The following is an 11,572-nucleotide window of genomic DNA, read 5'->3' on the forward strand; positions in this document are numbered from 1 at the left end:
CTGTCAACCGGAAGTCAGCTGAGAGAAAGGGAGGCTGGCAGTGGACCTGGGACAGATAACAGGCATATCACACATCTACACATCTTCCTTTCAATCTGCCACGTGACAGGTGCCTTAAAGGAGGCGGAGGGGAAATGCCGCTCAGAGATGCAGTGTGACTTGGCCAGGGCCGCACACTGCGCTGGGGTGTGAAGGGGACAGGAACTCCGCCCCCCCAGGCCTTCCCCGAGGGGCGCTGTGCACACCTCACCTCTCTAACTTCCCAGCCTCCCGTGAGGTGGGTCTGAGCACACTCACTTCACAGAGGAAAGGACGCTTAGACAGAGGCGGAGTGAGTGGCTCAAAGTCACTCAGGCAGTAGGTGGCAGGGCTGGGCCTTGAGACCAGCCGGGGTTAGCAGCTTGGTCCCTGTGTGTGACGGGCTGTGGGCTTGGCTGCTGTCCCCCACGCTGTGACCCCAGATCTGCCAGCTCTCCAGGAGGCCTCTTTCCTGGCAGAAGAGCAATCTGCTCAGTCAGGTGTCTGCCTCTGTACCATCCAGGGGTGACAGACGTCCTCATCTGTGACCTGGGTGGTATCCCTGGGTGGAAACTGGCACCTCCAGCGCTTCCCGGGGGGGGGTGTAGTGAGTGCTGGGGACCCTCATACAGGAGAGGGGGCCTCCAGACCTCCAGAGCCCCCATGTGTCTGGGCTGCCATCCTTGGCTGTCTTGGGCCCCATAAGTGGCTCTGATTCTCTATTCTCAATCACAAGGCCTGGGAAGCCCCTGGTGTGGCCTGCTGGAGTCTAACCATTGTTTGGCTAGAGTTGGGGATCCGAGGACATGGGAAAAGAGTTCACAGAGCTCATCTGTCTCCAAGGAGATGCTCGGAGGAGCAGCGTCTGTGCCAGGGGAGGCCAGCTGTGGCTGTGCTTCCAGCTTGGGGTCCAAGGACTCCCCTGACAATTAGGGAGCTGGTGGTAGGCAGAGCTGTCTGGGAGTGGTGACCCTTCTGTTCTCAGGAGCTGCACAAGGGACCTGGGGCTGCTCACCGCTGCCACCCGAGGGGGTAGCCATCTCACCTGAAAGTGGGCTGAGGGTCGGGGCTGGGCCCCAGGGTTGCTTCCCCTGTAGGCTGCTCAGGGGGAGTTCCTTGGGAAACAGGGTGTCTGATGCAGGACCAGTTCACTGTAGTGGGTCGGGCACTCCTCTCTCGCTGAGCGTGTACTGGTGTGGCTCTGCGGATCGAGGGCACCATGGTGCCAGGGAGAGGGCTGTGGGGGCTTGTTGACACCTCAGGCAGCCTCAGGGCCATAGGCAGACTCGGGGCTACAGGCAGAGAGCTCTGATGGTCAGGGCCCTGGGCCTGGGTGACGCTGATACCAGCCAGCAGTATCCGCGGTGCTGTGGATGGACGAGGCACGGGAAAAATTCACATGGACTACCGAGGCCTGTGGAGGAAAAGGGACGCTTAGACAGAGGCGCCCCGCACCCCTGCCTGAAAAGGCTTTTATTAGTTTTTTTGGGTAGGAATACGGATGCAGCTTATTAACCATTGTCTGGCGGTGAGGATCAAAAGATAGATAACATTCAAAGAACTAATAGGGTTCACATGGAGTTAGGGTCTTATCACCTAAAAAGGCTACAAAACCTAAGGGACTAAACTCATTTCCTTTCCGGGCCTTTATAATCTAATTAAGAGCATCCTCAGCAAAGCAAGCTTCACAGGATTTTACATGTCCTTTCTCAGGCCTAATGCCCCGGGGAGTCCCCCATTTCCAGCACAGGGCTGCACCGCCCCTTGTCATTGTCACAGGCTTGAGTCGGGCAGAGGAGACAAGGCAGCCGAGAGACTGGAGACTTCTTGCAGAACGAGGCAGAACAAGAACTCGGGCTTTGTCAAAGCCGAGGGACGAGGGTTGCTCACCCCCTTTTTCCACAGCCCCCCAAGTCTTTCCCTGAGGGCCTTCCCACATGATTGTGCCTGCCTTGGTTGCCCCTCCCATGAGGGATCCTACCCGTCATTGGCTAACTGATCAAGCACTGGGGGCCAGGCAAGGAGCAGAAGTAGCGCTCCTGCCAGGGAGATAAGCTTTGTTTCCTTAGTGGCCTCCGGTCCAGAGGTCTCTCACTCAGCTTTAGCTTGGGGGGGTTACAGCTCCTGATCCCAGGCAGGGCGGTTCCCAACACCTGGGACCTCTCAGACCACACCCCTCCTGAGGGGCCTGGGCCTGGCTGGGCCTCCTGGAGGCAGCAGTGGGTCGTCCCCAGCCCTCTGTCGGGGCTGTGCCTGCAGCGGGGGCTGGCCAGTGTCACTCCACCTGGCCTGAGCACCCACCTGCCTGAGATCAAGGACGGCCTCCAGCGCGACTCTCACCAGGAAGACCTCAAACACCATCTGCTTGCTGTCCTTCTTGTTGCTGCCCTGGACCAGGGAAAACCCGGTCACGGAGGTGGCCAGGGAGCCCAGCCCGCCCAGACCGTCTGAAGTGTGTGTTCGGAAAGCACGGGCTGTGTTCTCAGTGTGTGTCTGGAACAAATGGGTGTTGGAGGTGGGACATGTCTCAGCAGAGTGGCTGATACAGGCCAGGCAGGACCATGGCCTGGTGCTCAGGGGCACCGGAGGTTCCTGAGAAGCAGGCGGGCTAAGGCATTTGGCCAAATGGAACCCTGGCCTGCAGCCATGTTGCCCTGTCCCATTTTACAGAAGGGTGCACTGAAGCCCAGAGGCAGGACTTGTGGCTCGAGTCACACAGCAAGAGAATGACTGAGTGGGGGGAGGCCCTGGTCTCCCGGTTCCCAACCCAGCAGTCCTGGCCTGGGGCCAGGGGAGATTACACCTTCCTGGTGGCATTCCACAGCCCAGCTCCGTCCCTTGTTTATTACGAGCTCCTGGGTTCTTTCTCTTTAGAGAGGCAGTCTTCCCTGGTGGTTAGGAGCTGCACTGCCTGAGTGTGAGTCCTGTCTGCACTGCCTCTTAGCTGGCAACCATACATGAGTTGCCTCAATCTCTTTAGGCTTCAGTTTCTCCAACTGTAAAATGGGACAAAAGTCAGTTGGCATGATGGACATATTGTCCCTCCTAGAAGCAGAGCCCTTATGTAGCCCTTACCTGAGACCCCCTTGCTCAGGGGCACGGCAGTGCCTGCCTTCAGCATCCTGATTTCCTTCCTCCAGGGAACAGAAGTAGGCTGACAGAGATTAGCTCCAGGAACTCTGGTGCTCACACTAGTTCATGGCAGACAAGTTGGGCAGGGCTGGACGCCCACCAGAAGTTAGTGGTCCTTAGATCAGGGCCCACATCCTTAAGCAGATAGAGCCAAGGAGGGTCCCCTGTGCCCAAGAGCTGCAGGACCCCTTGGGCAAGGGTTGCTTGCTTGCAGACCCTGAGCCAGCCCTTACCCGCCCCCTTGAGGTAGCAGCTGAAGAAGTCACCCAGGAGGGTCTTAGCTGGGTCTGGTAGCGGCCAGCCGCTCATGGTAGCTCCAAGGGGCCGGATGTGGAGGAGAGTCCTGTGGGCCACCCCAGGCCGGGCCCAGGCTGGCCTGCCTCTCTTCTACCCCAACGCTTAGTCAGGAAGCCAAAGAGGAAGTTAGGATAGCGAAAGAGAAAGTTGAGCATAGTGTGGCCCTGCCACTTCTTGTCACTCTGGAGGGCTGACATCTGAGGGCGGCTGGGGCCCCATCTCTTCCCAGCGGAGTAGAGCAGCGGTCAGGCCCCATCCTCGCCTTGACCCCAAAACAATGGGGAAGGCCCAGCACATCAACACCTGCCCTTTCCACACCTGCTCTTCCGCCACCTGTGTGGTGCCCCCCCTGCCCCCCCCACCCGGTGACCTTCAGACCATTCCAGATGTCACCCTCTAAGGCTCCTCATACCTCATGCTTGAGAGTGGTCTCTGGCTGCAGGTGTGTGCCTTGTGGGTGTGCTGGGCAGGCTGCACCGGCCAGGGAGCTAACACTCACAGACGACCCTCAGCCAACCCAGGAGGGGCGGGGCATAGAACCCCAGCCTCCTGCCAGCCAGCAGTTCTTGGGAGTGTTCTGGGCGGCCTTTCAGAGGGTCCCCAGTGGGATCCCCCAGGTGTCTACAGGAATAACCTGTTCTCGGGTGTACCCTGTATTGGCTCTTCTCCCTCCCTTGCCCTAGCACCAGACTCCATCACTGGGCCTCCTGGGATCACCCCCTGAGTAAACTATGTATCCCCAGGTCCTTGTGTCGGGGACAACTTGTGGGGGCACAGAGGTGGAAACAGTCCCCTATGCACTCTCGCATCTACCTTTGCATCCTTCCACTCGCCCTCTGCCGCCTCTGCTCTCTCCCTCCCCTCCATTCACACGGCACTTAATTAAGTGATGATTCACTTGCTCGTTGAGTTACTCAGTGACTCACTCCTTCTCCAAGGGTCAGCATTTCTCAGAGCGTGCTCCACGAGGAGCGAGGAGCGCTTGTTGTGGGTTTTTAATTAGTCTTACATTTCGTGTGGCCACAAAGATGTGGGAACCACTGGGTTAAGTAGGGTCCCTCGGCGTTTTGGCTGTGTGACTTCAGGGGCCCTTCCTCTGGTGCTCGGGAGAGTGACATCCTGGAGCAGCCAGTTTGGGCCCCTCCCGGCCAGTCTGGAGCCTTCCCAGGCAAATGGGGCGAGGTCCCCGCTGAGGTGGCTCAGCCCTGGAGGGCCCAGCCGAGGGTTGCAGGGACCCGCCCCAACTTTGTAATAACCCAGGAAGACCTGGTTCTTGATCGGTCATCATTTGCTTTCTACGAGACTCTGTGGGCCTGCTGCCTGTGGGGTCGCCAGGAAGGGCATCTGCCTGGCACTTGGCCTCGGAGCTGCCTCAGACTGCGGTTCACCACACCTGCCTCCCGTTCCCCCGGCCCCCCCCCGCCCCCCCCGCCCCCGCCCGGCAACCTTTACTGAGCTCGGCTGTCGGAGTGCTTCCCGTCCCTCTGGCCGGGCAGGGACCGCCCCGCTGCAGGGCTCCTGGAACATGGATTCCCTGGCAGGTACCAGTTCTCTTCCCGTAGGTCATCCTGGATCAGGCCTTTTCAGTCCAATATTGGGGGTGCTCCTCCAGTATTGGGGTGCTACTCTTTCACACACTGAGCTCATCTGATCCTGGACCTTAGAAAGATTAGATAGCTAGTCCAGGATCACATCCGGGCACCCCTTCGTCTCCCCCTTTGCCTCCTTCTGGGGTGGAGACCTGTGTAGGCCAGGCCAGTGTGGAGGAACGTGGTAGCCATTGGGCATTGTCACAGCCTGGGGCCAGCGAGAGGCGGAGAGGCCCTTGTTCGTCGCTGGGCTGGGTACCCCTCCCTCCCACTTTATGAATAGGGAGACTGAGGCAGGGAGGGCAGGAGCTGGGATTGGAACCCAAGTATATTCGTTCCTTACTGTGCTGTAACAAACACAGATTTATTATTTTATAATTCTAGTTACCAGAACTCTGAAATCAGTCTCACTGGGCTGGTTACTTCTGAAGGTCCTTGGGGAGACTCTAATTTGTTTTTTTTAGCCTGTTTCTAGAATCCACCTGCATTCCTTGGCTTGTGAGCCCTTCCTCCCTCTTGAAAGCCGGCAGTGCAACCTCTGTACACCTCTCGTCCCTCTCTTCATCCTACTTCAGTCTGCCACGTCTACTCTGACTTTGACCCGTGGCCTGCCTCTCGTACGGACCCTTGTGGCCGCTTTGGGCCCCTGGATAACCAGGAGAACTGCCTCGTGTCCTGGGCCTTGAGGGAATCACACCTGCAAAGTCCCATTGCTGCGGAAGGCACGTGCTCACGGGTTCTGGGGATGAGGACCCGGACGTCTTTGGGAGGCCGCTCCGCCCTCCAGCCCGCCGCATCAAGTCTCTCTGACACCCAAGACCCCGTCATCCCATGACATCAAAGGGTCGTGAGAGCGCGGCGTGAGAGTGACAGGTGTGGGGGGAGGGAACATCCAGGGCTTCTTCCAGGCCAACCAGTCGTCTTGCCGGGGAGGTCACAGGCCAAGGAAGAGGGAGGTGTCTATGACAAAAGGGTATTTTTTTAAATAAAGATTTTTAAATTTATTTTTAGAGAGAGGGGAAGGGAGGGAGAAAGAAACATGGATGTGAGAGAGAAACATTCATCTGTTGCCTCTAGCACACGCCTGGACTGGGGACCTGACCTACCACCCAGTATGTGCCCTGACCGGGAATCGAACCAGTGGCCTTTCACTCTGTGAGATGAGGCCCACCCTACTGAGCCACACCAGTCAGGGCACAAAAGGGTCTTAATTCTGTCTGTCTGTCTGTCTGTCTGTTTCTCTCTTTGGCCTGTGGCAGGTTTGCTCCCTGAGGAGAGAGAGGGTTGCAGTGGCCTTTATCTTTCTCCTTATTAATACCCAGAGTTTGGCCTTGGCTGGTGTAGCTCACTGGGCTGAGCATGGGCTGCGGACCAGAGGGTCGCCAGCTTGATTCCCAGTCAGGGCACATGCCTGGGTGGTGAGCCAGGTCCCCAGTAGGGGGTGCGCGAGAAGCAACCACACATTGATAGTTCTCTCCTCCTCTTTCTCCTTCTCTTCCCTTCTCTCTAAAAATAAATAAATAAATAAAATCTTAAAAAAAAATAAAGGCTTTAAAGAAAAAAATAACCAGAGTTTGCTAAACTCACACCCAAAGTTTAATCTTTCACCTCCTCGGTGATTCTTCTACTATTTTGGGTACTTATCGATGTACCCAGTCCACTCGTTCTGGACGTCTCGTTTTTCCTCTCGGGAGCCCTGCCAGCTGCCTCGTGCACCTGTCTCTCCAGGGTGGCCCGGAGTCCTCTTCTCCCTGCGCTCACATGCTCAGGTCAGCCCCTCCTCGCCAGTTCTTCCCCTGGGACCTCTGCAGCCACCCCCGCCTGTTGGTTTGGTGGTAGTCCACCCTTTCTGGGCCCTTGGGGGAATGGCTAGCTTAGAGAGAATCTGCTTTTTCTGCCTGCCAGGGCATCCAGCTTTGGGGACAATGCAGGAGGCAAGCAGAGCAGAGGGGGCGCTGGAGATCTGCAAGGGCTTCTGTGGGTGGGGGTCCTGAGACCCGGACAAGGAAGACAGTGAGGACGCACGGCGGACTGATGGCAGAAGCGGGGGTGGCCAGGTCTGGGTCCCAGCACCCAGCCCTCTTGCACAGGCGTCCCTGCTGCTCAGGGGCTCCCAGGCTCCCTGTCTGCAGAGCCCAGGCTCTCAGGGTCCACGGGACCCTGGGGTGCGGGTGCTGCCTGGGGGCTTTGGGGTCTGGAACTCAGCACTTACTGTCTTCAAAGCTGTGGTGACCTGAACGTTCTTGCCCATTGTCCCCTCCTCAACCCCATGGTTCCACCACACGACGAGGAACCAGCTTGGACCTGACCCTGGGCACCCGTCTGGCGGGGGTGGCTGGGACACGCAGGGCCAGTCCAGGGAGGGCAGAGCTGGGGGGGAGGAGGAGACGAAGGAGCCCAGCAGCGAATAGCCCCTGGGGACTCAACGCCTGGGCCTGACATCACAGGCCTGCCCCAGGCCTGACATCACAGGCCTGCACCTTGGCCTTGGCCCAAATATATGTTCCTTTTCAGGAATGACGCTGTGTGGCAACCAGTCTACGGATGGGTGTGTTCCTTGTGAGAATCTCATTGTCCTGAGTCGCAGTGCCCTCAGGGTATAGTTTGGCCAACTCCCCGCAGCTGGCCAGGGGCCCCTCCCAGCCAGCACTGCAGCTGGGCCTCCCTGACCCCAGGCCCTCCCCAGCCGGCTGCGGAAGGCCACCCTGCGAAAGAGCCAGGCCAGGTTCAAGGTGGTGTCTCCGGGAGTCTGATGTCCTTAGGCCCTGCTATAGGCTGGGTTGGACTCCTCCACCTTCTACCTTGGGCCCTGGTCGGCATTCCCTCGGCCTCCCCTGCCCGGGCCCCTGTGGCCCCTGCAGCCCCTGCACCAGCTCACCCTGTAGTAAGTTTCCACCCCCCCGCCCCCCCGCATGGTGTCGGTATCATCATTCAGACTGAGAGCTAGTGGCTGGGGCTGTGAGGTGTCAAGGTAACAGGGCAGGGTCCCCTGCTCTGGGCGTGCCCAGTGCTTCCTCCCCTCTGCCCTCTCGGCTTAGGAAAACGCATTCTGGGATATTCTGGCGCCTCCTCCCGGGTGGGAGTGGGCTCCTGGCCCAGGCCTGGCTAATCAGAGACCCTACTCCCCAGCCACGGCCATTCACGAGGGTCAGTCAGTGTGAGTGTGTGCCCAGGCCAATCCGTTTTCTCCGAGATTTGATTTCTCCTCTCTGGGAGAGGGTCTGTCTTCGTGTTGGGTCAGCCGGCGTCCTGGGGGTGTCCACGGCCATCGCTCCCGTGGGCGAATGGAGGCAACGCTGCAGGCAGCGGAGCCCAAAGAGACTGGACACCTGCCCGTCCTCTCAGGCTCCGGGGATCCAGCAGCTGCGCCCGAAGTTGGAATGATGACTTGGACACTTAGGTACATGAACCAATAAACACCCTTTCTTGTTTCAGTTGGGTTCCTGCCTCTTGAAATTGAATAATGGGGGCAAGGCTCAGAGCCTGTCAGGGGGTGGAGGGCTCCCCTTTCCAGAATGGTCCATCCCCTCCACCCTGTAGTTCAGGGAGAGCCGGCTGTGTGGCGAGTTGTGGGCCAGGCAGCCGGCAGCCGCGGGGCAGAAGAAAGGGCAGCCCCAGGACCCCGGGAGGCAGGCTGGTGAGGGTGGGCGGTTGCGGTGAGCCTGCGGCTGTGACCACAGGCCTGAGGACCCGCACACCTGGGACTACTTGGGGAGATGCCGCGCAGGCCCAGCTGGGCTGTAACCCTTGGGGGCAAAGGCAGGCGCAGCCCCCTTGCCTGGGAATTCTGGGCCTGGCCCAGGTGGTTGGTCCTGATTGAGAGAGGTCACGTGGGCGCGAGGCGGCGCACTGTGAGGGCGAGCGGAGTGGCGCGGAGGAGGGAAGGTCCATGCTCCCCCATGGGGAAGCTGCCGGTCCTCCCACCGCTCACACCCAGAACTTCGTCCGTCACCAGGTCAGTCACCGACAGTGACACTCGAGTGTGAGGGTGGGTGGCCTTGGAGTGTGTATGTGGGACCTTTGAGCGTGTAAGGGGTGCTAAGGTGTCTGCACCAAAGCTGCCTGGGCGGATGCACACAAAACCACAGGCGACCTGGGCTGAGCGATGCTACCTGCGAGCAGGCACAGGGCGTGAGACCCTGTGTGTGGACGTGCAGGGGGCTCGGCCAGAGCGAGCTGTGGGTGGTCACACTTCGTATGGACCCTCCCTCCTCCTCCTCTCGGGTGATTTAGGCGGCTCATGTGTGGCAGATGCTGGTGGTGCCCTGTCCAAAGACCTTGGAACATGCCGTGTCCACACATGGTGGCCCGGTGCTGACCATGGTGACCGCCTCATATGCCGTCACAACGCAACTGCCCTTTCTGAAGACTGGCCGGCGGAGTCCACGCAGTCTGCGCATGCGTCCCTCCTCAGCCCCGCGCCGCCCCCCGCCTCTGGCGCCTGGCAGAGAGAACTCCACCGCGTGTGCAGAAGGACGTGAGTGTGGTGCCATCTGTGGACACAGGGTGTGTCGTGCGGATAGAGGAGACGAGAAAAGTTGAGCCCAAGAGTCCTCTGAGTGTGTTTTCTGCTGGAACCGGGTGTCAGTGTGGGGTACCTCAGGGTGGGGCTGGGATGGGCTGGAGGCCATCGCTGGGAAGGGTGCGGCGTTCATTCCCAGGAGGGGGGGCCCCAGAGCACGGAGGTGGTCCCTGAGCCGTGCACACTGGTGTTTGGAAGAACAGAGGAGCGGTTATACTGCGTACAGAGAGGGCGCTAACTGAAGGTATCAGGCCCAGAGAGAGGTGCAGGGGCTGGGGCACAGGGGCTACTGCTGAAAATGGCATCCTTGAATGGGTTAAACCCCATGGAACATCCCAAGGGTGGAAGACAAGTTTCGTTCACAATTATGACCGACCGTGGGTAGTGGGGTTGGAACGTGGGAGAAAGGTATTTGCTCAGTGTTCAGGTGCAGGCTCGTTTGCTTTGAACAGTGGCAGCAGGCGGCCAGCAGGTGGCAGTGTGGGCCCAGGCGGGCTGCTGGACGCAGGACTAAGTCACTGACTACCCCAATATTCCAGTCAACAGGAAAATGAATGACCAGGCTCAGTGGCTGCTAATTTTGAGAGGAGTAACCTACTTTGAGTTTGCTCCTGTTTCCTGTTTCTTTTCCTTAGAAGTTTCAGATGGCACGAGCCCCTCCCCCTTTGATAATATGACTTCTTGCAACACTTTTTATTGATATGATATATTTACTTTGAACACAGAAAAGATACACTGTTGCTGGTTTAGCCCTCGCTGGATCCAAGAACAAGAAAAGCTGTTCACTCAAACACTGATGGGCACATAGGGCTTGCTTTCCCCCCAGCACTCTGGGGGTTGCAGAAGCAGGACGCGGTTCATCCTTGGAGTGCATTTCCAAAGCTGTACAGTACAACAGACGGGTATTTTTTGCTAGAAAACAGTACACCACGAAGGCGACAGAACTGCTTGTAAACAAGGTCCCTACCCGAGTGGAGCCAGAGGCCCCAGGTGCTACCGAACCTTTGACGGATTCCTTTCAGTTCTGCACTGGAAAAAAATACTATTTCTACACGAAATAAAATTCACAATTCCCATTCTTGCCACCCCCCCATCTTAAGAAAGGGATTAATGAATTGTTTTAGCCCTTCGTTGGAGGATTTAAAGGGTGGGGAGGGGGAGAGGACGGGAGGGGGGTTGTTTAAGGACGGGGGAGGGAGGCAGAGTGAGGTTGAGGGCTCTGCTCCCTGCCGCTGGCGACGCCGGCAGGGCCGCTCCTCAGACACTGTCGGCCGCCCCCCAGTTACCTGCATGGTCCTTGATGGGACCCACTGGGCTACCTGGGCCAGGCTCGGAGCCTCCCTACAGCCAGGTAACCCCGCACGTCTTCTGTGGTGCCCCTGGCTCAGGGCCCAGGTGCAGCCACCGGTCCTCTCAGGGTCGCCTTCGCTTTGTCTCTGCACACACCCCTGAGGGTAAGGCCAAAACCTGTCCGCTCAACGTCCAGCCGTGAGCCACCGCCCAAGAGGGTAGTACCAGCTTCTGGGGCCTGGCTGCAGCCCATGGAGCTCAGGCCGTTGTGGCAGGTACACAGTGGGGGGCCACTCCTCTGCCTTGGAGCCCTTGTTTTCTTTGCCTCGGAGCCCTTATTTTCTTTGTCTCAGAGCCCTTATTTTCTTTGGAGACCCCCAGTCCTGGGTGGTGGCTGGACTGCCACGGGGACAGCCGTAGCCCGCCACCGACACTGCACGCCCACCAGGAGCCCCGCTCATCACCTGTGGTGTAGGGCGGGGGCTCCGGAGAGAGCTCCGCTAGCACCACCAGACTGAGGGCGCTGTGTTAGGGCAAGGGCAGGGCGGGCTGGGAGGGGTTCCAGGTTGTGCCTGAGCCCCCCAGGCCCGTGCCCCTCACCCTGTAAGTGGCAGGGTGGTGATGTGTCTCTCCTGTCCTGTACGTGACAGAGCTTCAGCACGCGGCCGAGCCTCACTGACGTCTATCCCACCAACCGGGGGGTGGAAACACGTTGCTCTTGGGA

Source organism: Phyllostomus hastatus, unplaced genomic scaffold (genome assembly GCF_019186645.2).
Source record: "Phyllostomus hastatus isolate PE091 unplaced genomic scaffold, TTU_PhHast_1.1 phas_scaffold_345, whole genome shotgun sequence".
In the NCBI taxonomy this organism is placed as follows: Eukaryota; Metazoa; Chordata; class Mammalia; order Chiroptera; family Phyllostomidae; genus Phyllostomus; species Phyllostomus hastatus.